At 35.8% G+C, this 26,457-nt stretch overlaps 1 protein-coding gene across 2 annotated transcripts in view; it reads left to right on the top strand.

Annotated features, from left to right (window-relative positions):
• The window catches only part of SEMA3D (semaphorin 3D), a 208,927-nt gene that overhangs the window by 28,925 nt on the left and 153,545 nt on the right, over window positions 1–26,457 (top strand). For both annotated transcript variants that reach the window (XM_033193172.1, XM_033193173.1), the window contains one exon: window positions 4,231–4,362. The gene's annotated coding sequence lies outside the window, so the exon portion shown is untranslated. The remainder of the gene's footprint in view (window positions 1–4,230; window positions 4,363–26,457) is intronic.

Below are 26,457 nucleotides of genomic sequence, written 5' to 3'. Positions count from 1 at the left end.
GATACAAATCAGTGTGCTTTGGGGAACTGAAGTGAAAACGTGAGGACTGTTGGGCATTGTTGAGAGGAGCTACATCTCCGCCCAGCGGAGCCTTTGTTGGCTTGTTTTGTTTTGCTTTGCTCTCCCCAAACAATGTTGATGTATGTACAGCATAAATTAATGCAGTTTACTTACAAGCCTTGTAAAATACAAGTAACAAGAGAAATATAAGATAATATTGTGACATGGTGCAAAAAACTCAGACATCAGAGTATTTTAGTGAGCACATTTTAGACAGTATACATAAAGTGTAGGCAAGGGTCAAATTTTGAAGAAAAGGCACATAAAATGTACAATGGGCAGCTGCTTAAGCATACCAAATTGTCCACTTATAAAAGCATCTTTTCAGGAATTTAGTCTCACTTGGAGAAACAAAAATATTTTGGTTAATATTGTGAAATACAACCAGAATCTTTCATACAAGTTATTTTTATTACACTATGCTGATATTTTAACATTGATATCAAAACTGTTACCATATTTGTATTGTTAACATAATTTATTTATTAACTGCCACATTTTTAATATTGACTTTCTTTATCCATCTAAGCAAATAAGGATGAAATTTTGTTATTATAAAAATAAGAAATAGAATAAAACCCTAGGTCTATTTTTTAAATCAGACTAAAAAGGTAGGTTTGTGCCAGAAACAGTGAGACATTCTGTATTTCAAGGTGCCATTTATTCCCGAAGCATGTCAGCCTCTGCAGTGACCGTCTGTGTTTATCTTTATAAAGAGTAAAGTGAACCATTATGCAAACACACTTCCATTTGGGCACTGTAGCGCAAAGTGTTAATGGCATCATTATTCCAAACAAAGCATGTTTAGAACCATTACTTTTTGTGTTATTTTTCTTGTGGTGATTTCCATAAAGTGTCTGTAGGCTAAGATATTTGCTGATATAACTATTTTCTTCTTACTGTCTGTTATGCTAATGGTATTTTGTGGTGTTTTTGGTAAACCGTTTGATTTACTTCATAAAGAGCCTGTTAGAAAGATTACTTTGTAATCTGTGCCAGCTCTCTTTCTTTGTGTGTCCTCTATATTTCATGAATATAAATGGCTTATAGGTGATGACTTGGGTGGAAAATGTAAGCAACTCAAAAGGGGTTGAAATTTGCTCATAAATCAGTAAAATTCTTAAATGTTTTCAATACCAAACTAAAATGTAGTTAAGACCATAGGTCTTAAAGAGATATTATTTTTCTGAAATGTGATTTTTATAACTTTATACTCTGGAACATTCAATGATTCCTTTAAGTTGGAAGAGTCAAACTCTAGAATTCTATGCAATACATTGAAGTTGGAGATTGCTTTATTATCTTAAGAATCACTTGTGGCCGGGTGCGGTGGCTCACGCCTGTAATACCAGCATTTTGGGAGGCTGAGGCGTGGATCAAGAGGTCAGGAGGTAGAGACCATCCTAGTCAATGTGGTGAAACCCTGTCTCTACTAAAAATACAAAAATTAGCCAGGGGTAGTGGTGCGTGCCTGTAGTCCCAGCTACTCAGAAGGCTGAGGCCGGAGAATTGCTTGAACCCTGAAGGTGGAGGTTGCAGTGAGCCGAGATCTTGCCACTGCACCCTAGCCTGGGCGACAGAGCAAGACTTCATCTAAAAAAAGTCACTTATATTACAGCATAATGCAAGATGAATTAAAATATTATTTTGTCTACATTTCTAAGCATACACACACACACACACACACACACACGTAACAAATAGGTGATGAAACTAACAATTATCAGAAGAAAAATAAAAATAACTAGATAAGCCAGTGCACATTTGGACTTAGAAGCACATCAGCTAAAATAAAAGGAATTGTATAAGTGTGACATAAGTCATATTGTTCATTCATATTTGCAAGAGCTCAGCATTTAATTGTCATTGACTGAGGTGCCACAACTTTATGAGATGTCAAGGGCTCATTACTTACTGCTCTATGATAAATGCAAACATTATCTCTGGTAATAATAGACATTTTATAATTTGTACTCTGTTGAAGAGCTAACCCCCATTAGAAATAAATTATATAAATAAAACATAAATATAGGTAAGTATGACATCTCTAAAAGGTAAATAAATTATTGTTTATTGTATATTTTTTAAATAATAGGTTTGTTTTATAGTACCTAAATGTGTAAGTGAATCATTTGCAAAATGTCTTTAATTAACACCATCAGTTGGACCTGTTCCCTGATTTGTCTATTATTTAAGATTTGTGTCTTTGGCATGTTACACCCCTGTTGGAAGTACATTAAGTTTCAGTGTGACTACATGTTATTAGGGGTTTAATATGTACCTATGGAAAACAAAATAACTAATGGACCCTCAGGGAGATTAAAACTAAGATGATAGCCTCATAAGCACTAAATTCTAATGGATAAGTAACTAGTGTCCAACATATACGTTAGGGGTAACATATATGGATATCACTGTCCTGCTTTGAAAAAAATATTTTAAGTCAGATGGTTGGTAGGAATGTATAATGTGATAATAAAGCAAATGTCAAAAAAAAAGTGATTGCAGAATCCAGGTGTTGGTGTACAGATGCTTTCTGTATACTTCAACTTTTCTGTATGTGTGAAAATTTTTATAATAAAATGTTTGAAAAATCTTTGCAATGCAAGATCATTACATTATTTTTAAAGCAATCAATTTGAAAAACTGTGGAGATGACAGTAATAACATGACACAATTCTTTATATGTAGAAAGACAAGTTGTGCTTTATCTTTAAATAAATACCTTTAAAAATAATGACATCTGAGCTTAGCTAAATTCGTTTCAGATTTTTGCATATTTTTGTAAAAAGGTTTTACTCTTTTCTCTTTAGATTATGTGTTCAAACCTAATTATCTTTTATGGTTGTCTATTACTTAGGGCCAACCTAAACTTATCACCTTGTGTTGTATTTTAGTCAATGCACTTATTCAGTTTTATGGTTCTCTCTGGCACATTTACAAAGTGCACTTTATACTGCACTTCTAGTTTCCTATAAACAAGGAAACAATCTGTTCTACTGTATTTCAAATCACTGCCATCCTGACCATTACTTCATTTGCAATAAAAGTCACAAACTGTGCAAGTGCATTTCATACATGTTCATTTCCAAGGTGTTAATAAGTAAATGTCTGGTCAGCATTGGTACAGAGAAGGTGACAGACCCCCCCACATGGTAGGGTTTGTATGAGGTTTGATGGGATACCAAGAGTATGCTTCCCTGCCCATTTCCTTGAGGCTCCCTTCAATGGGAAAGTCCATGTTTGTTCCATCTTTCTAAAAAATAAAATAAGGTGGGCCGGGTGCGGTGGCTCAAGCCTGTAATCCCAGCACTTTGGGAGGCCGAGACGGGCGGATCACGAGGTCAGGAGATCGAGACCATCCTGGCGAACACGGTGAAACCCCGTCTCTACTAAAAAATACAAAAAACTAGCCGGGCAAGGTGGCGGGCGCCTGTAGTCCCAGCTACTCGGGAGGCTGAGCCAGGAGAATGGCGTGAACCTGGGAGGCGGAGCTTGCAGTGAGCTGAGATCCAGCCACTACACTCCAGCCTGGGTGACAGAGCGATAAAATAAAATAAAATAAGGTTTCTATTGAAAGGTAAATGTTATCAACCACTAAGAGTTATTAATAACTGAGCATGATGAATGTATATTGTAGCCAGCCCTGAGAAAACTGGGCATGATGAGAGTTTGGAACTTGGGAATTCTCTGTAGTGTCTGAACATCCCTTGGTTTAGCAGGCACAGGAAATATGATGACTTGGAGGGTAGGCAAGCAGAAGCGAGCAGTAAGGCACTCTTAGCAGTAAGGAGCAGCTAAGGGTTTCTGTGACAGTTGATTTTATGTGTCCACTTGACTGGGCCCATGGGGTGCCCGGACATTTGGGCAAATATTCTGGATTTGTCTGAGAGGGCATTTTTGGATAAGATCAACATATGAATTGGCAGACTGAGTAAAGCAGATTGTTGTGTCTCCTGTTGTGGGTCTCACTCAATCAGTTGAAGACCTAATAGAACAAAAAGCTTGACATTCCCACAAGTGGGAGGGAATTTCCTCTTGCCTGACTACCTTGAGCTGGGATATTTATTTTTCTGCCTTTGGACTTGAACTGAAACGTCTGCCCTTATTGGTCCTGGAACCTGAAGGTGTTTGGACTGGAACTGTAGTATTATCTCTCTTGTTTTTCAGGCCTTCACACTTGGACTAGAACTATAACATCTGCTGTCCTGGTTCCCAGGCTTTTGAACATACACTGTTGGTTCTCCTGAATCTTCACCTTGCCAACTGCAGATCTTGGGAGTCGTCAGCCTCAATAATTATGTGAGTCAATCTCTTAAATAAACCTCAATAGATAGATGCATGTATTCTCCTATTTGTTCTGTTTCTCTGAATAATTCTAATACACTGTCCTTGGGCTGATGTGATTGGAGAGGAAGCACTCTACATGATGGTTCGTTAAGGCAAACTTTGGATAATCTACGTCCACACTACATACGATGTTATTTCTAGACATGATCACTGCAAGACATTGGAATGCAAATAATGATTGGGTCTCTGCTGTATCAATGACTCTCAAAACAAATATAGTGTAAAGTAATTGTAATGCTTTGAGTCCTGTTAGTTATATACAGTTGACCCTTTAACAACATGAGTTTAAACTGGGTGGGTTCACTTATATTAGAATTTTTTTTTTTTCAAACAGATACAGTATTCTCAGGATGCAAAACCTGCTTATACTGAAGGCAGTCTTCTTATAGAGCAGGGTTCTGCAGGGAGGACTGTGGGAGAATATTGCACACGTGGGCATATGGGAATGGCAGTGATCCTGGAACCAATCTTTGGTGTGTATCAAGGGATGACTATACATTATAATGTTGCCATTACATTAGTAATCACTTGCAAATAGTTATTTACCTCTCTCAGAATTAGCAGACATAGCTTTCTTGTGATTTCTTGATTTGAACATGTCACAGTGTCCCAGTTCCTTAGGCTACTAGACTTGACTTTGACTTGCATCAGTGACTACTTTTGCTTCAGCTCCAGAGCTAAAGACGAACAATTATGGTAGTCCCTTCTACTATTTTATTTGTTGTATAGAATAACAAAATATACCATGTAAGCACCAAGTAATTTATCAGTTTCTAATCCTAATACATGTGTGTATTTGTTTTATAAAATAAATTCTTTCAATAGAAATTATTTCAATGAGATTATTGATCTATGTTTGAAGACACTTTGCTTGTATGTAATCTTGGCAATGCTCTGTTGAGTTATTACTATACCAAAAATCAACATCATATTCTGTTATTGTTGTGTTGTTTCATTGTTTGATAGGCATAATTAATAGCTCTCATTTTCCTTTTACTGTAAGATTGTGATTAAAATTTTAGGTACTTAGCCTGAGATCACTTTCATGCTAGCTAACTTGTCTTCTTCCACAAATTAGACATAATGTCATCCTCAAATTATAAACTATTAATTTTCAGGCAAGAAAAATGATGTCTTCTGACTACCATATAATTTAATTTGGTGATCAGGGATCAAATGTAATTATAAGTATTGATTCCTCTTTTATTTGCTTATGACTGATAATGATTCTTTTACGTGCATCTTTGACTTATTCTAACAATCAGTAATAGGTAATTCAGTCATTACTTATTTATACATTACAGTAACATTTGTTTAACAGGTACTTGAAATAATCGAAACCAAAGATTAAAGAACCCTCACTCTGAACAAACAAATATTGTCCTACAAGTAAGCATAGGTATAAAATAAAACATAAAAACAAAACAAGGAAGAGATAAATGTTTAATAAATCAAAGGGAGAGGGGCGGAGCAAGATGGCCGAATAGCAACAGCTCCAGTCTCCAGCTCCCAGTGCGAGTGACACAGAAGACAGGTGATTTCTGCATTTTCAACTGAGGTACTGGGTTTATCTCACTAGGGAGTGCCAGACAATCGGTGCTGGTCAGCTGTTGCAGCCCGACCAGCCAGAGCTGAAGCAGGGCGATGCATCGCCTCACCTGTGAAGTGCAAGGGGGAAGGGAATCCCTTTTCCTAGCCAGGGGAACTGAAACACACACAACACCTGGAAAATCGGGTAATTCCCACCCCAATACTGCGCTTTAAGCAAACAGGCACACCAGGAGATTATATTCCACACCTGGCCAGGAGGGTCCCATGCCCACGGAGCCTTCCTCATTGCTAGCACAGCAGTCTGCGATCTAACTGCAAGGCAGCAGCGAGGCTGCAGGAGGGGCGCTTGCCATTGCTGAGGCTTAAGTAGGTAAACAAAGCCCTGGGAAGATCGAACTGGGTGGAGATCACAGCAGCTCAAGGAGGCCTGCCAGTCTCTATAGACTCCATCTCTGGAGACAGGGCACAGCTAAACAACAGCAGCAACAACAACAACAACAACAACAGCAGCAACAGAAACCTCTGCAGACGCAAACGACTCTGTCTGACAGCTTTGAAGAGAGGAGTGGATCTCCCAACACGGAGGTTGAGATCTGAGAACAGACAGAGTGCCTGCTCAAGTGGGTCTCTGACCCCTGAGTAGCCTAACTGGGAGACATCCTCCACTAGGGGCAGACCGACACCCCACACCTCACACAGTGGAGTACACCCCTGAGAGGAAGCTTCCAAAGCAAGAATCAGACAGGTACACTCACTGTTCAGCAGTATTCTATCTTCTGCAACCTCTGCTGCTGACACCCAGGCAAACAGGGTCTGGAGTGGACCTCAAGCAATCTCCAACAGACCTACAGCTGAGGGTCCTGACTGTTAGAAGGAAAACTAACAAACAGGAAGGACACCCACACCAAAACCCCATCAGGACGTCACCATCATCAACGACCAGAGGCAGATAAAACCACAAAGATGGGGAAAAAGCAGGGCAGAAAAGCTGGAAATTTAAAGAATAAGAGCAAATCTCCCCCTCCAAAGGAACGCAGCTCATCTCCAGCAACGGATCAAAGCTGGACGGAGAATGACTTTGACGAGATGAGAGAAAATGGCTTCAGACTATCAAACTTCTCAGAGCTAAAGGAGGAATTACGTACCCAGTGCAAAGAAACTAAAAATCTTGAAAAAAGAGTGGAAGAATTGATAACCAGCATAATTAATGCAGAGAAGGCCATAAATGAACTGACAGAGATGAAAACCATGACCTGAGAAATACATGACAAATGTACAAGCTTCAGTAACCAACTCGATCAACTGGAAGAAACAGTATCAGCGACTGAGGATCAAATGAATGAAATGAAGCGAGAAGAGAAGTCTAAAGAAAGAAGAAGAAAAAGAAATGAACAAAGCCTGCAAGAAGTATGGGATTATGTAAAAAGACCAAATCTACGTCTGATTGGGGTGCCTGAAAGTGAGGGAGAAAATGGAACCAAGTTGGAAAACACTCTTCAGGATATCATCCAGGAGAACTTCCCCAACCTAGTAGGGCAGGCCAACAATCAAATTCAGGAAATACAGAGAACGCCACAAAGATACTCCTCCAGAAGAGCAACTCCAAGACACATAATTGCCAGATTCACCAAAGTTGAAATGAAGGAAAAAATCTTAAGGGCAGCCAGAGAGAAAGGTCGGGTTACTCACAAAGGGAAGCCCATCAGACTAACAGCAGATCTCTCGCAGAAACTCTACAAGCCAGAAGAGAGTGGGGGCCAATATTCAACATTCTTAAAGAAAAGAATTTTAAACCCAGAATTTCATATCCAGCCAAACTAAGTTTCATCAGTGAAGGAGAAATAAAATCCTTTACAGATAAGCAAATGCTTAGAGATTTTGTCACCACCAGGCCTGCCTTACAAGAGACCCTGAAGGAAGCACTAAACGTGGAAAGGAACAACCGGTACCAGCTATTGCAAAAACTTGACAAAATGAAAAGACCATTGAAGCTAGGAAGAAACTGCATCAACTAACGAGCAAAATAACCAGTTAATATCATAATGGCAGGATCAAGTTCACACATAATAATATTAACCTTAAATATAAATGGACTAAATGCTCCAATTAAAAGACACAGACTGGCAAATTGGATAAAGAGTCAAGACCCATCAGTCTGCTGTATTCAGGAGACCCATCTCACATGCAGAGACATACATAGGCTCAAAATAAAGGGATGGAGGAAGATCTACCAAGCAAATGGAGAACAAAAAAAGCAGGGGTTGCAATCCTAGTCTCTGATAAAACAGACTTTAAACCATCAAAGATCAAAAGAGACAAAGAATGCCATTACATAATGGTAAAGGGATCAATTCAACAGGAAGAGCTAACTATCTTAAATATATATGCACCCAATACAAGAGCACCCAGATTCATAAAGCAAGTCCTTAGAGACTTACAAAGGGACTTAGACTCCCATACAATAATAATGGCAGACTTCAACACCCCACTGTCAACATTAGACAGATCAATGAGACAGAAAGTTAACAAGGATATCCAGGAATTGAACTCAACTCTGCAGCAAGCGGATCTAATAGACATCTACAGAACTCTCCACCCCAAATCAACAGAATATACATTCTTCTCAGCACCACATCACACTTATTCCAAAATTGACCACATAATTGGAAGTAAAGCACTCCTCAGCAAATGTACAAAAACAGAAATTATAATCAAACTGTCTCTTAGATCACAGTGCAATCAAACTAGAACTCAGGACTAAGAAACTCAATCAAAACCGCTCAACTACATGGAAACTGAATAACCTGCTCCTGAATGACTACCGGGTACATAACGAAATGAAGGCAGAAATAAACATGTTCTTTGAAACTAATGAGAACAAAGATGCAACATACCAGAATCTCTGGGACACATTTAAAGCAGTGTGTAGAGGGAAATGTATAGCACTAAATGCCCACAAGAGAAAGCTGGAAAGATCTAAAATGGACACTCTAACATCACAATTAAAAGAACTAGAGAGGCAAGAGCAAACACATTCAAAAGCTAGCAGAAGACAAGAAATAACTAAGATCAGAGCAGAACTGAAGGAGATAGAGACACAAAAAACCCTCCAAAAAATCAATGAATCCAGGAGTTGGTTTTTTGAAAAGATCAACAAAATTGATAGACCACTAGCAAGACTAATAAAGAAGAAAAGAGAGAAGAATCAAATAGATGCAATAAAAAATGATAAAGGGGATATCACCACCAACCCTACAGAAATACAAACTACCATCAGAGAATACTATAAACACCTCTATGCAAGTCAACTAGAAAATCTAGAAGAAATGGATAATTTCCTGGACACTTACATTCTCCCAGGACTAAACCAGGAAGAAGCTGAATCCCTGAATAGACCAATAGCAGGCTCTGAAATTGAGGTAATAATTAATAGCCTACCAACCAAAAAAAGTCCAGGACCAGATGGATTCACAGCTGAATTGTACCAGAGGTACAAGGAGGAGCTGGTACCATTCCTTCTGAAACTATTCCAATCAATAGAAAAAGAGGGAATCCTCCCTAACTCATTTTATGAGGCCAACATCATCCTGATACCAAAGCCTGGCAGAGACACAACAAGAAAAGAATTTTAGACCAATATCCCTGATGAACATCGATGCAAAAATCATCAATAAAATACTGGCAAACCGGATCCAGCAGCACATCAAAAAGCTTATCCACCATGATCAAGTGGGCTTCATCCCTGGGATGCAAAGCTGGTTCAACATACGCAAATCAATAAACGTAATCCAGCATATAAACAGAACCAAAGACAAAAACCACATGATTATCTCAATAGATGCAGAAAAGGCCTTTGACAAAATTCAACAGCCCTTCATGCAAAAAACGGTCAATAAATTCGGTATTGATGGAACGTATCTCAAAATAATAAGAGTTATTTATGACAAACCGACAGCCAATATCATACTGAATAGGCAAAAACTGGAAAAATTCCCTTTGAAAACTGGCACAAGACAGGGATGCCCTCTCTCACCACTCCTATTCAACATAGTGTTGGAAGTTCTGGCTAGGGCAATCAGGCAAGAGAAAGAAATCAAGGGTATTCAGTTAGGAAAAGAAGAAGTCAAATTGTCCCTGTTTGCAGATGACATGATTGTATATTTAGAAAACCCCATTGTCTCAGCCCAAAGTCTCCTTAAGCTGATAAGAAACTTCAGCAAAGTCTCAGGATACAAAATTAATGTGCAAAAATCACAAGCATTCTTATACACCAAAAACAGACAAACAGAGAGCCCAATCAGGAATGAACTTCCATTCACAATTGCTTCAAAGAGAATAAAATACCTAGGAATCCAACTTACAAGGGATGTAAAAGACCTCTTCAAGGAGAACTGCAAACCACTGCTCAGTGAAATAAAAGAGGACACAAACAAATGGAAGAACATACCATGCTCATGGATAGGAAGAATCAATATCGTGAAAATGGCCACACTGCCCAAGGTAATTTATAGATTCAATGCCATCCCCATCAAGGTACCAATGAGTTTCTTCACAGAATTGGAAAAAATGGCGTTAAAGTTCATATGGAACCAAAAAAGAGCCCGCATTGCCAAGACAATCCTAAGTCAAAAGAACAAAGCTGGAGGCATCACACTACCTGACTTCAAACTATACTACAAGGCTACAGTAACCAAAACAGCATGGTACTGGTACCAAAACAGAGATATAGACCAATGGAACAGAACAGAGCCCTCAGAAATAATACCACACATCTACAGCCATCTGATCTTTGATAAACCTGAGAAAAACAAGAAATGGGGAAAGGATTCCCTATTTAATAAATAGTGCTGGGAAAATTGGCTAGCCATAAGTAGAAAGCTGAAACTGGATCCTTTCCTTACTCCTTATACGAAAATTAATTCAAGATGGATTAGAGACTTAAATGTTAGACCTAATACCATAAAAACCCTAGAAGAAAACCTAGGTAGTACCATTCAGGACATAGGCATGGGCAAGGATTTCATGTCTAAATCACCAAAAGCAACAGCAACAAAAGCCAAAATTGACAAATGGGATCTAATTAAACTAAAGAGCTTTTGCACAGCAAAAGAAACTACCATCAGAGTGAACAGGCAACCTACAGAATGGGAGAACATTTTTGCAATCTACTCATCTGACAAAGGGCTAATATCCAGAACCTACAAAGAACTCAAACAAATTTACAAGAAAAAAACAAACAACCTCATGAAAAAGTGGGCAAAGGATATAAACAGACATTTCTCAAAAGAAGACATTCATACAACCAACAGACACATGAAAAAATGCTCATCATCACTGGCCATCAGAGAAATGCAAATCAAAACCACAATGAGATACCATATCACACCAGTGAGAATGGCAATCATTAAAAAGTCAGGAAACAACTGGTTTTGGAGAGGATGTGGAGAAATAGGAACACTTTTACACTGTTGGTGGGATTGTAAACTAGTTCAACCATTATGGAAAACAGTATGGTGATTCCTCAAGGATCTAGAACTAGAAGTACCATATGACCCAGCCATCCCATTACTGGGTATATACCCAAAGGATTATAAATCATGCTGCTATAAAGACACATGCACACGTATGTTTATTGCGGCACTATTCACAATAGCAAAGACTTGGAATCAACCCAAATGTCCATCAGTGACAGACTGGATTAAGAAAATGTGGCACATATACACGATGGAATACTATGCAGCCATAAAAAAGGATGAGTTTGCATCCTTTGTAGGGACATGGATGCAGCTGGAAACCATCATTCTCAGCAAACTATCACAAGAACAGAAAACCAAACACCACATGTTCTCACTCATAGGTGGGAACTGAACAATGAGATCACTTGGACTTGGGAAGGGGAACATCACACACCAGGGCCTATCACGGGGAGGGGGGAGGGGGGAGGGATTGAATTGGGAGTTATACCTGATGTAAATGATGAGTTGATGGGTGCTGACGAGTTGATGGGTGCTGACGAGTTGATGGATGCAGCACACCAACATGGCACAAGTATACATATGTAACAAACCTGCATGTTATGCACATGTACCCTAGAACTTAAAGTATAATAAAAAATAAATAAATAAATCAAAGGGAGAAAAAATCATAAAGTGGTTATGAAATCAATGATTATGAAATTTAAACAATTTTGTTTCATATATTCAGCCATAGAAGCTATAAGATAACTATTACCTAATTAGAAAATAAAGAAAGCATCTCAAGGTATATAATGCAATTGTAAGAGATATTCTTTGCAAAAAAGTTTTGTGGACTTTTTCATTATTTTTATCATAGTAAGGTCAAAAATCCTTTTTTCTTTTTTTCAGACAGTCTAAACTTTGGAATTTTTAAATAGGAATTTAAAATTTTCTTCTAATATAATAGTTTAAGTTTGTCTAGAACCTTCAGGTCAATGTGATGAACTAAACAGAAAATATTATCACAAAAAGCTGTGCCAGTACAAGATGCTTTGAGAATATAAAAGAAATAGTACTAAATACACTATAATATACTGAAAATTGCATACCTTGATCACAGATGCACACACACACACAGAGATGCAGTCACACATCAACTACGATGTTCTATTTTAACCAATATAGAAATACATATTGTCTAATCCCTAGTTCAGGTTAAGAACTATATTCTTTCTGGAACTGATTTTGAAAATAATGTGTTACTGTTTGTTAAGAGTATGACACTGTTTTTGTTTGCTTTGTCTCAATTTGGGGTTAGGAAAAATTTCCAGAAATCTTTTATACATGTATAAACTTGGAGATGTTTAGCTGGTTTATTTTGAAGATTTCCAAAGTGAAGAATAAAGAAGAAATGAGGACAGACTATACAAGCCCAAATTAAGGAATGAGAAAATGAACCATTTTCTTGAGTTGACAACACTTTCTCTATTCAGTTTTACATAGGGTTTTTGCAGCATTTTTTTTTTTACATAGTTTTACTAGACTTTCAGTCTCAGCAATATCAGATAACGTCTCTAATTATGTATGTGCGGTGTGTGTGTTTGTGTGTGTGTGTGTGTGTGTGTGTGTAAATTTTTTTATTGTAGGTAACAGTGCTATTTAAACATTTATATTGCTTAGTATTTGAGAAACTTTCAGGTGATATTAAGCTTTAAATGGGTTAAGCTTTTAACTGAGTTAAATTGTTTTAGAACTTTAGAAACATTGTTTTAAAATATTATTTTGTTTGTCTAACATTTACAATAAAAGGAATTAACAAGAAACACACAATAACACCATTCACCATTCACCACAGAGGGAAGTCAACGTAAAGAAAGTCATCTTTGGATTCTTTCCAGTGAGGCTTAAGCGTGGCACCACAATAGGGACATTATTATGCCAGGTCTTACCTACTTCATTACCTTATACCTAAACTCAGAGAACCAAAACATAGAAAAGCTGCAATGACTGTAATCTTCTGGGTATAAATGTAGCAAAAGCTGGAAGATACTGAAGAGTAAAGGAGATAAAATGAACGTTAAGATGTAAGCAATAAATTGATTAGTACATGTCATACCCAAATTCTCCTTCAGGTTTCAGGTTTGATTTGGGAAGTGATTCGATTTACAGGGATGTATATATACACACATATATATATACACACACACATATATATATATTTTTTCTAGAAAAGTATTTAGAACAGAAATATCTTTCCAAGATTTTCAGTTCTTAGTACCATAACAGCTCAAATTTTTTTTCATGACACCTCTAGGCCAACAAACAAATACTAAGAATTCTGATTTTTATAGTTAAGGCCAAACAACTTAATAAGCATTTATGTCCTGACAACATAAATTAAAACAAAAAAATGTTTTACATGTTTTAAATTTAAATATCCTTAAATTACATGTGAATTACTTACTAATGGGGAGTGCATATGTGTTGGGCACTGTGCAGCTTCTCAAACCTTGGAATTGGATTGAACATTGCGATCCTTAGTACCTGTTCCACAAGGACTTTTGAGGATACTTACTTTACTGAGAACCCAACTTCACATACCTATGACCCCTTGAATGTAACCCCCTGGAATGTTGAAATTAAGAAACAGCTTGACTAGTAGTTAATACAGTGTCTGATAAATAGTGAGTATTGTTGTGTTTATCTTGAAATTTTAAAATATCTTACAGCATTCCCGGTGAGTTCACTGTATTACTCCAGAGTGCCTTGCACATAGTTTTGGAATCACAGTGCTAGACTATTAGATGCTAATGTTAATCGTAGCCCCTAAATCTTAATTGAGAAGTCCAAAAGCCTCTGACATGGTGGAAGTGAATGGAAGCACTGTATGGCGACTATAAAAGCTCAGTATCATCTTTAATCTCATTGTTTTCTGATTTTTCTCAGTCCAGTACGGCAAATATTTCCTAGGATTTACAGGATCACAGAGTCTGTGACTGAAAATTTGATGTTAGATGGTGATGGTAAATAGGACCACTATCATTGTTTAAGGCAAGTGTTACTTTTGTTTTTTGTTTGTTTTGTTTGTTTTTTGAGACAGAGTCTTGCTCTGTCACCCAGGCTGGATTGCAGTGACACGATCTTGGCTCACTGCAACCTCTACCTCCTGGGTTCAAGCAATCCTGCCTCAACCTCCCAAGTAGCTGGGATTACAGGCACATGACACCATACCTGGCTAACTTTTTGTATTTTTATTTATGTATTTATTTATTTGGAGAAGCGGGGTTTCGACATGTTGTCCAGGCTGGTCTTGAACTCCTGACCTCAGATGATCTACCTGCCTTGGCCTCCCAAAGTGCTGAGATTACAGGCATGAGCCACCATGCCCAACCAAGTGTTACTTTTGTATTTTTAAGAAAATAATATTATCAGTGTTTATTAAGACATTTTAAATTTTGACATAGCATTTTAAGATTTGGTGTTATTTTGTGTTTCCTTTTAATCCCTTTTATTATGCAAATGGTTTTATTTTGTGTTTCTTGTTAATTCATTTTATGGTAAATGTTAGAAAAATAAAATATTTTTTTTAAAAGTTTCCAAAGTTCTAAAATAATTTAACTCAGTTAAAAGCTTAGCCTATTTAAAAGTTTAATATCACCTGAAAGTTTCTCAAATACTAAGCAATATAAATGTTTAATGTAGCACTGTTAGCCACAACAACAAAAATCTACACACACACACATACATACACACACACATACACACTGCACATATATAATTAGAGACATTATCTGATATTACTGAGACTGATTTAACTAATTTTTTTCAAAGTTTCTAACTATATTCAGAAGAGCTACTTGTTTTAACAGTTCCTGTGAGATGTATTGTACTGAGAGGAGAACTCTGTCTTCTCGTGAGTCTACCCTAACTGCAAATAAACCCGAGGGTGCTCTGAGGAAGGAGATTTGAACTAATTTTTTATTTTATCTCATTTTCGTGTTTCGGTAACCCAGTTAACTATATAAACACTGTTTCCTTTTAAAAACAAGTATCTTATAGAAATGTGTATTTTCTCTCAGCTAAGGACCTTAGTGGAAATCTTATCTGGATTATTAGGAGAACTCAAATATGAGAGTCCTTGAACTAGATGATGTTAACCATTCCCTGCTCAGTAAACTGTGAGTGCCATCAGCCACACTGAAAGCTCAGAACAGAAAACTAAAACAAGTCATATTAAGATGAATAGTAAAAAATATAAATTGTTTTGTAAGTGAAAAGGGAAACAAGATATGATGACAGAGAATTCTTACAGATCTCAGGGAGGGTTAATTAATGATCATCATTAATAGTGATACTTAGCAGCTGTTTCTGACACTCTTGTGATTTTAAATTCAAATTTTTAATCTTCATGTTTATTTTTAATCTTCATTTCCTAGAACCTATGTTGCTGATCAAGTTTCCATACCTTTAAATAGATTGTCATCGTGATCTCTGACCATAGCAGAGATAATTTGATTAACTTTTGTTCATTGGTTGAAATTGTTTACACCTACTAGGCAGTGGGTGTTTGAGAGAATGAAACTCAAAGCTAGTGGTGAGTGGGCTGGTATGTTAGGGACAGGGTGCACTCTCCCAGTTGAAAGACTCCTGAAAATTGATAGGGAGATGAGGCAGGAAGTTGATCAAATGAATTATGCTGCTAGGAAATAATAGGAAGGGTATTTCTCCTATGTTATATATCCAGAACTGAGTCTGGTTATTTCATATATAACTACAAGATCAGAAAACAATAAATTAGCAGATATATAGGTAAGTGAAACAATATCAGTGATACTAAAGCATTAGGATAAATAATATTTAAATAATAAGGTACTTGAAAAAATTGATTAAGATTTTCATGAAATTCTGTTATCTAAATATCAGAAAAAAATACTTATAGACACAAGATTTTGCTTCTAAATTGATCGAGGCATCGTATTTTTCATTATTGGTATTAAATTGCTTTCTAGCCAGGTTGCTAACAGCACATCTATAGATAGATATATTTACAGATAGTTAGAAATAGGGATCATTAGAAAGATGGACAGAGACCAGGAGCCGTGGCTCAAGCCTGTAATCCTAGCACTTTGGGAGGCCGAGGTGGGCAAATCACCTGAGGTTGGGTTTTGATACCAGCCTGACCAACAGGTGGGCAGATCACTTGAGGTCAGGCATTTGAGACCAGTCTGGCCAACATGACGAAAACCCATCTCTACTAAAAATACAAAATTAGCCGGGCGTGGTAGCTCATGCTTGTAATCCCAGCTACTCAGAAGGCTGAGACAGGAGCATCGCTTGAACACGGGAGGCAGAGGTTGCGGTGAGCCAAGATCATGCCACTGCAATCCAGCCTGGGCAACAAGAGCAAAACTCCATCTCAAAAAAAAAAAAAAAAAAAAAAAAGAGAAGAAAAAGAAAGAAAGAAAGATGGACAGAAAATTCCACTTCCGTGACTGGAACTGTAACCATCTAATGTTGACACTGTGGTATACGGAAAGATGAGCCCATTCTCTGGAGGAATGAACTATGTTTTTCTGGTTCACTTACTTCCTCCTAATTGCTGTACCAACATTCTTTCTTTTAGACTTTCTATTCCTGAAGCTACTCCCTTGAATTGTTCACATTACATTTGCTACTCCTCTGAGTATCCCCACAAATCTGCAGCGTTCTTTTGTAGCCTGCTTCCATTCACTGGGGTCTTCTGCTTTGTCATCATCCAAACATATCTGGAGATTTTACTGTACATTTTTCCAGAAAGATATATTTGTGAACAGAAGACTGGTGCTTGTATCTTATTTCTCCATTTCTTTTATCTGTGATACCTACTATTAGGCTAGTTTTTATTTTCTTTTGAAAATAGGACTTATTTCTTTTTACCAATACAATTGTATATTTTAAATGCAGAATTGTTAAGTAAAAGTTTTTTTTTTTTTTTTTTTTTTTTTTTTTTTAAGATGGAATCTCACTCTGTCACCCAGGCTGGAGTGCAGTGACCCAATCTCAGCTCACTGCAACCTCTGCCTCCCAGTTTCAAGTGATTCCCCTTCCTCAGCCTCCCGAGTAGCTGGGGTTACAGTCCCCGCCACCACGGCCAGCTAATTTTTGTATTTTTAGTAGAGACAGGGTTTCACCATGTTGGCCAGGCTGGTCTCGCACTCCTGACTTCAAGTGATCTGCCCACCTCAGCCTCCCAAAGTGGGGAGATTACACTCATGAGACACCACTCCTGGCTAAGGATTTTTAATAGTATATGTGAAATGTGATTGTATGTGTAAAAATACATATATGTATACATATGTGTATATATCTCATTAAAGAACTATAAGATGTCATACAAATATAAAGTTGATTGAATAAGAAAGATTGAATTATCTATTTATACCAATTGGTTTTTCTTTATATGTACAATTAGCCCTCTGTATCTGTGAGCTCCACACCTGTGCATTCAACCAACTACAGATCAAAAATATCTGGGAAAAAAATTATCTGAAGTTTCACAAAGCAAAACTTAAATTTGCTGCCGACTAAGTTCTATGCCAAATCCATGGGAATGAAATTATGTGTAGGCATTGTATTAGCTTTTATAAGTAATCTAGATATGATTTACAGTTTATAGAAGAAAAATGTATAGGGGAAGAGGTGAATAGGTTATATGCAAATACAACATCATATATAGGAGACTTGAGCATCAGCAGATTTTAGTATCCAAGAAGGATCTTGGAACAATCTCCCAAGAGTCTCGCTCTGTCGCCCAGGCTGCAGTACAGTGGCCGGATCTCAGCTCACTGCAAGCTCCGCCTCCCAGGTTTACGCCATTCTCCTGCCTCAGCCTCCCGGAGTAGCTGGGACTACAGGCGCCCGCCACCTCGCCCGGCTAGTTTTTTGTATTTTTTTGTAGAGACGGGGTTTCACCGAGTTAGCCAGGATGGTCTCGATCTCCTGACCTCGTGATCCGCCCGTCTCGGCCTCCCAAAGTGCTGGGATTACAGGCTTGAGCCACCGCGCCCGGCCGACAGTGTGTTTTTAATCTCAGAGTTTTGTATTTGAGAATAAGAAATCACTTCTTTTTGCAAATGCCTTATAATTTCCCTCCAATAAAGATCCTTTTTTCCACCAGATTTTTTTTGACTTTTTGTATCATTAAACATACTGTATCTTCTTGCTTGGTGACAAGATGTGATTCCTGAGAATTTCCTGTTCCTTTAATGGGAGCTCTTACGTATGAGTTGTAGATTTAGTATTCCAAGATTCCAGCAATGTAGCTTTTAGAATGGCATTTCTCCATTTATTATATAGTACTTAAATACCAAATAACTAAAAGTAACTAACGATGATAGCATAAAAATATGTCCAATTCTGCTTCTTATGTCATTATTTAAGTATAATACTTTTGTCTATCCGCCGAAACCAGTAAAACATTAAAAACTTTTTGATATATTGTTCAGACCATCACATCCATGTCACCTTACACTTTATATTTGACTTCACTTTTTTATTCACGCATTTTTTTCTTTGGTTTTACATAATAAATTTAACACATCTTTTGCGACATGTATTATGCCAGACTGGGATCAAATAAGGGTTAAAAAAACACTGTCAACATAATTCCCATACTTGAATGGCATCATTCCAGAAAGAGTTTAAAACTTTGGAATTCGATTTTTGTGATGCTCTCATGTCTATTCATAATTCAGAGCCCTTGAAACATTCCTAATGAGGTTTCAAGTATTTTCTTTTTCCTCCATGCTTTATAAACAAATAAAATTAAACCAAACTAAACACAAATAAAATCCAAGCTAGAATTGTGTATATCATCCAGCTGCTCCAGGATTTCTCTCTAAAACTTATTTGTTCTCCTTAGTTAAATACAGTGGACACCAAAGCCAGATTAATTTATAATGCCAATTTCTCCTATCTTTGAAATGTGAATCATTGGGCTGGGATTAAAGTAGGAATCTATAACAAATCCTAATCCAATTCTATGACATATTATTATTTGCTTTACACTATTCACACATATCATACTAGAGGCAAGGGGAACAGAAAAAATAAGAACAAACGCAGCTTTAATTTTGGGGTCTAAGCTGACTTAAATGTTGGATATTGCAGGCCAGTTCCCAAAGGGAAAAAAAATGTATATATGAGTATAAATTCTTAGAAACCTTGATAAAGGTCCTTACAGAAATCCTGATGGTTGTGTGAATTGTGTTCATTTTTCTATTACATGAAGCATAAGGCAAAAAATATATCTTTATTCTGAGAATCTTTCCCCTCTATCTCATGTAAAATATATTTTCTACCTCTGGGGAAGAGGATGAAGTTTGCAGGTATTTACATCTTGCTTTAGTTTCAAAGCTAGCTTTAAATTCAACTTTTATGTTATTTAATTTAATTAATTAAACTTGATAAATGATACTCGATTCAGTTATCAGAAAACTTTTATATTTGCTTAAAACAACTTGAGTAAATTCAATCTCATTTTTTAGTTGTAAATTTTCTGAAATCAGAATACAAACCAATTTTTATTGCTAATAAAAATTCAGAATCCACTTAGAGAAATACTGAAAGTGTAAAATGCACACCTGAATCTGAAGACTTAGCATGACAATGGTTTTTTGATTAATAATTTTATATTGTATACATGTTAACATGGTTATATATTGGATTAAATATATAAGAATTGATTTTATCTGCTACTTTTTACTTTCGTATGTAACTACAAGAAAATTTAAAATACTGTGTCTCGGGTCAGGCTCGGTGGCTCATGCCTATAATCCCAGCGCTTTGGGAGGCCTAGGTGGGTGGATCACTTGAGGTTAGGCATTTGAGACCAGCCTGGTCAACGTGGCGAAACACCGTCTCTACTAAAAATACAAAAATTCACCAGGTGTGGTGGTGCATGCCTGTGGTCCCAGCTACTTGGGAGGCTGAGGCAAGAGAATCACTTGAACCTGGGAGGCAGAAATTGCAGTGAGCCAAAATCATGCCACTGCACTTCAGCCTGGGTGATAGAGCAAGACTCCATCTCAAAAAAAAAAAAAAAAAAGAAAGAAAAAATTACATGCCTTATATTATATTTTTACTACAGAGCACTATATATTATACAACTGGATTATATTGCTATATATTACAGTCACGTGCTGCATAACAACATTTCTGTCAACTGACAGACTACATATAGGATGGTGTTCCCATAAGATTATAGTATTTTATTTTTGTTGTATCTCTTCTATGTTTAGGTAAGTTTAAATAAGTAAATACTTCCCATTGTGTAACAATTGCTTTTAATGTTCAGTACAGTGACATGCCATACAGATTTGTTGCCTGGGAGCAATAGGCTATACCATATAGTCTAGGTGTGTAGTAGGCTGTACCATCTAGGTTTGTTTAAGTTCCCTCTATGATGTTTGAACAATGATGAAATCACTTAATGACAAATTTATCAGAACATATTCTCATTTTTAAAGCATGACTGTATATTTTTATGCTATTCTTATCTTTAATAACTTTGAAATCACTGGAATTATAATGAAAGAATTAACATTTACTTTAGAGCTTATAGTTAGGCATTCTGCTAATCACTTTTCTCATATAACCTGATTTTATCTGCAGGTACCATGTCATGTCAGTTTCATACCAAATTATGTGTGGCATCATGATAGCTATGTGATAGGTACTCATTATCATTACTGTAACTTACTTTTAAGATTGTCTTATTAGAAATAATTATTGCATTATGAGTAAACATATGAAAGGCATATTTATTGAAAAGATAAGAAAAACGTTTAGTAAGTTGTCTGAGGTAGAATTGCTCTTGACATTACTTTTCCTAATTAAGGTGGCATTGTCTCAGCATTTGGGATTCCCAGAGAAAGTCTTTTCAACTCATGGACATGGCTCAAGAAAGACAAATTCAGAAAAAAAAAAAAAAATGTATAAGATGTGTTATATTTATTTTGAGAAACCATCACCCAGCCAAAGAGAGAAAAGGTTATTCCATTCACATCATGTGGTTAGTCTGGGAATCTTTCTAGTGTAAAAGCAAGAAGAGTCATAAAATTAAAGAAAACATGGATGGGGTTTTTTAGACGCGCACACACACACACACACACAAATGCCATCCTTCTTTGCTTTCTTCTAAAGAATCTCTTTCTGGACTCTCTGAAATAAAACAAATATCCAAAGCCTTTATTTTTCTTCCTAAAACTTGTCTATATTCTGTTCTTGAGATCCATGTCCAATGCAAATTGGAGAAAATACCGTATTACCATGGAGAATGATTAAATAAAAACAGGACCACCATGAGCTAGATGCCTTATTTCCCTGATGTAATCTGTGTCTTTTGTAAATAAATTATGACATCTTTAGAAAGATTTTCTTATTGAGTTTTAAATAAGGTTATAATTTCATGTCTAGAGAAATAAATTTTGATTTTAAAACAATACAATTCATATAGAATTAACTTTGGCTGATACTGAGGGTGTAGATAAAGCTAAGTACTTTCTCCGTGTTTTACTAGATATTATTGGTTCAAAAATTTATTATATTGGTAAAGAGATGATATCTCAAACCTTGATTAAATAAGCAATTGAGTAATTTAGAAATTGGTAGAGACACCCAGAAAATTGTCCTTTTTAGCAATGTTGATATATATTATTAATTGCTTAGAAAGTTTAACACATCAAAACTAAAATGCATTGCCACCTTCCGTATAGTTCACAGAAAATTGTTTTGTGTTTTTCTCTCTTACCTTCTATTTTGCTGGCTATTAGATTTAAATAGTACATTAATGCATTAAAGCTTTGGTTAAATGCATTTTTAACTCTTTTTCCTATTCTCTCTCTCTCTCTCTTTTTTTTTAATGCAAAGTGCATTGCACACATCATAAATTAATACTGAGAAATCTAAATTTATGCCAATAAGGTCTTTCAGTGAAGGCTTTATAAACTGGGCCCTTGTTTATTCTGTGTGTGGCCACTTTGGTTATCAGTAGGGGTTACACTGACCGCCTTTTCCCAGATTTATGAGACTTGGCAAAAACCTTGAGAAAACAGAGCCCAGCTCCTCTCAATAGAAAACATTATTAGATACTAAATAAACATTAATTTAGGTAAACTGGTACTATTCAGCCCAAAAGGAACATGTTCTTATTTAGATTTGCTCTGATAGGTGAAAGAATATGTGCCAGAAATGATTTATGGAGATAAAAAAGAAGGGAACTTAAGTAATTTAAATTTCAGTAACAGTTAAGACTACTCTTAGAAGGACTTTGTGCTCATTCATGTAGGGCAGTGATCCTGTGCTAGGGAGGACATGCATCATGTCCTTCTCCCAGTGGAGAAAGATCAAGAGACCAATCTTTTTTTTTAATATTAGCACAGAATCCCCAAGAGTACAATGATTAATTTTCTCTGGATTCCAATAAAAACTGAGAAATAGTTTTTTTGTGCAGTTAGTTGACATATGGTTTTGAAATAATTATTAAGTTTTTGACAATGTTAAAATTCCTGAAGAGGTTAAAGCATTTTAAAAGGAATAACTTGAACTTAGTCTGTCTTCAACAAGTTAATATCATGAAATATAAGAGAGGGGGTTAATATGTGTACTATATTAAAAATGATAGTGCTGAAACTAGGTAGGTATAGTGTGCTTAGAATTAGATGTCAAATTGGACAAATCCACCATAAAAACATTTTTGAAACATCTCTAAAATTTTTAATGTGACTGAATATTAAATAAAATGAAAACATAGTGATGGGTAAAGTGGAAACAATTAACTCATTAGTAATTTATAAACTAGATTATTGATATAATCTCATTGTTGTAAAATACATTTATGTATATGCACAGAAAATAGGTAAAATATAGAAGATTTTAACAGTGATGATCTCTAACTGAGGTGCTGATAGGAAGATGGTGTTTTGATTTTCTTTTTGCATACTTACCTTCTTTTAATGGTAGAATGTAAAAAACTACTTTTATAATAATCACAGTCTATTATTAATAGAATAATTAAACAGCAGTAAAATATATATACATTCATTCATTCATTATTAGGCCAATCCCCAGGGAAACCAGAAGAAACTTATATTAAATAGATTTATCTCTTAATAATGACTCCTTAACAGAAGCACTTAATAATGTGCTCGTGTCTTGCAGGTTGTAGGCTATAGATTATAGGGAGTAAAGATCATGTATATATACATAAAACTCTGCTGTAACATGTTGGACAGAAATTTGTGCTGATGTTTGAAGTGACTATGATCAATAATGTCTCAATTTTTCTTTTTAATGTAAGCGATCCTGTATATATCAGAACAGTAAGTCACCTTAAATCCCATCTTCACTAGTCCCTTCATTTAAAGATGAGAAAACTGCAATTCACAAAAATAGAATAATTTAACAACATTTACTGGCAGGGCTTAAACCAGACCTTAGCTTACATGATTTCTAATGCCATGCATTTTCACTCTGTCACAATCAAAGTTTTGCATATTTGAGGAAAAGAGAAAATACAGAAGTCTTATTTAATAAATCAATTATTATTTTTTATTGGGTAAAATAAAACATTTTTATTGATGTTAAAAAACATTAAGTAAATGCTCTTATGAAGTTAATTTTTTAAATATTAGTAAATATGTTAATATACAAACATTTTGAAAATTATATGATACTTAATAGTAGTCTGCAGTAATATATTGTTAATATATTAATGTAATTAATAGTAGCCTGTGTAATAATTACAGCATACAACAAATTTATCTAATTTAATTTCACCTAATTTTTTTTTATCACTTTTTCTGTGGTTATAATAGTTTACAATGTTGCCCACCACTCAGGGAGGTAAAAGGTATTTATTAGGTGTGTTTGTTGTGTCATGGGAACCGTTGTTTATTCTGCAACAGCACTGTACCTAACAGTATTTATCATTTTTCTAATTCTTTGATAGAGAAAATAGAATGCACATCTTAATATAGTCAGAAAAAAATACAATATTATTTCATAAGTTTTAAGATGGTTATTTTTTCTCACTTCAATATCTCTGAAATCAACAATGTCTTACAACCAATGCCATGTCATAGTTAAATTGACAAGATTGTTTTCTTAGTGACACCTAAAATAATGATGTATATTAAAATGGTATCTTAGGTTAGATTAAATAAGTTATAATAAATAATATTTATTCACTTCTTTAAAGACATTTTCATTATAAGTTGAAAAGCATTTTTCTTAAAGAATAGCATTCATCTGTAGTCTCTGTGAAAAAGACAGAAATATTATTACAAGGATTTCAGGATGCTATAAATCTTAACTTTAAAGCATTTGCTGATATAAAATGATGTTTTCATTGTGAAAATAAAATAAAATATATACATATAAATGTATATATCTATTTGAATAACTTGATATTTTTGATCCATTGCATAACTCTTTAGTACTATTTAAATCTAATAATCAGTGCTCAGATCTTACCTTATTGACATATTAGTAACATTTAATCCGGTGGCTCTGTTGATCATTTATCTTCCTCTGATTTCTGATTCCTGTGAAAATTTCAAAGGAATACAGAGTCTCACATATTTCTCATTGTCCTTCTCCACAAGTAGCTTTTACCAGTCTCAGTTGCTGGTTCAGCCTCATCTCTCTGACCTTTTAATAATGGAGTGTGCCAGGGATCAGTCCTTGCACCCATTTTTTCCTCTATCTGAATTTTTTCCCTTGGCAATCTCCCCTCTCATAAATGCCACCCATATACTGATGACTGCCAAAATTATACATCTATCTCTGACTACTACTTTCACCTTCTGACTTTAATTCAGCTGCCTTCTCAATGTTGCCAGGTGAACGTCCAATAGAAAGCTAGAATATATACAAAACCAAATCTTGATCTTCCAGCAACCTCCAAAATGAGAGTTGAACAATGAGAACATAAGGACAGGGGGAGGGGAACATCACAGGGGAGGGATAGCATTAGGAGAAATACCTAATGTAGATGACGGGTTGATGGGTGCAGCAAACCACCATGGCACGTGTATACCTATGTAACCCACCTGCACATTCTGCACATGTATCCTAGAACTTAAATTATATATATATATTTAAAAAAGGACAGGGAGGCACAAAATGGAACACAGGGATGAAAGGTATTCATGTTAATATACATGTAATATAATTTTGATATTTGAGTTACGTACATGTTTTATATAATCAAAACGCAAAACAAAAAATAAGAAAAAAAGCTTAAAGTAAACAAAAATTAGCCAGGCGTGGTGGTGCACACCTGTAATCCCAGCTGCTCTAGAGGCTGAGATGTGAGAATCTCTTCAACTGGGGAGGCAGAGGTTGCAGTGAGCAGAGATTGTGCCACTGCACTCCAGCTAGGGTGACAGAATGAGACTGTATCAAAAAAAAAAAAAGTAAAATTATTAATTAAAAAAGAATATCAGTTATTGCTCTTATAAAATTTACAGAACCTTTTATTCCTAAAATTAATTAATTGTTTAATGAGTCAGAACAGCAGATTTCTGTTATGTTTCCTCTATATAATTGTTTGACTTCTTATCTGTCTACTAAACATTTATTGTGCTTTTATTTTGAGCCCATTCAGCTTCTATGAGCTATCTGAAGTAGATTTAAGACAGTATACATTTTCTGAGCCTAAGCATCTTTCCAAATTATTTGGAGAGGTAAGAGGCTTGTAAAATTCAGGCCATATGCAAGACACTTTGACTGTAAGTCGATGTAGTTGAGAAAAAATCTGCTGTAGTTACCCTGGTAGAAAGTGTGTGAGTGTGTTGACCTGGAACTTACCCAGAAATGCTTTTTGGATGAGATTGGATCAGGACAGCAGAACATCACACACAGGAAGAAGGAAAAGAATATAATTTAGATGGAATGTGTTCACTGACTATTTTGCCTGGAACAGGGAGTGCACATTGAGGAACAAGGAAAATAATTTGTGTAGTTAAAGAAGGGATTTAGATACCAACCTAGGGAGTTT

Source organism: Trachypithecus francoisi, unplaced genomic scaffold (assembly GCF_009764315.1).
Source record: "Trachypithecus francoisi isolate TF-2019V2 unplaced genomic scaffold, Tfra_2.0 Lachesis_group4, whole genome shotgun sequence".
Classification (NCBI taxonomy): domain Eukaryota; kingdom Metazoa; phylum Chordata; class Mammalia; order Primates; family Cercopithecidae; genus Trachypithecus; species Trachypithecus francoisi.
The sequence above is the reverse complement of the archived record's forward strand: the minus strand, read 5'-3'. Positions and strand labels throughout refer to the sequence as shown.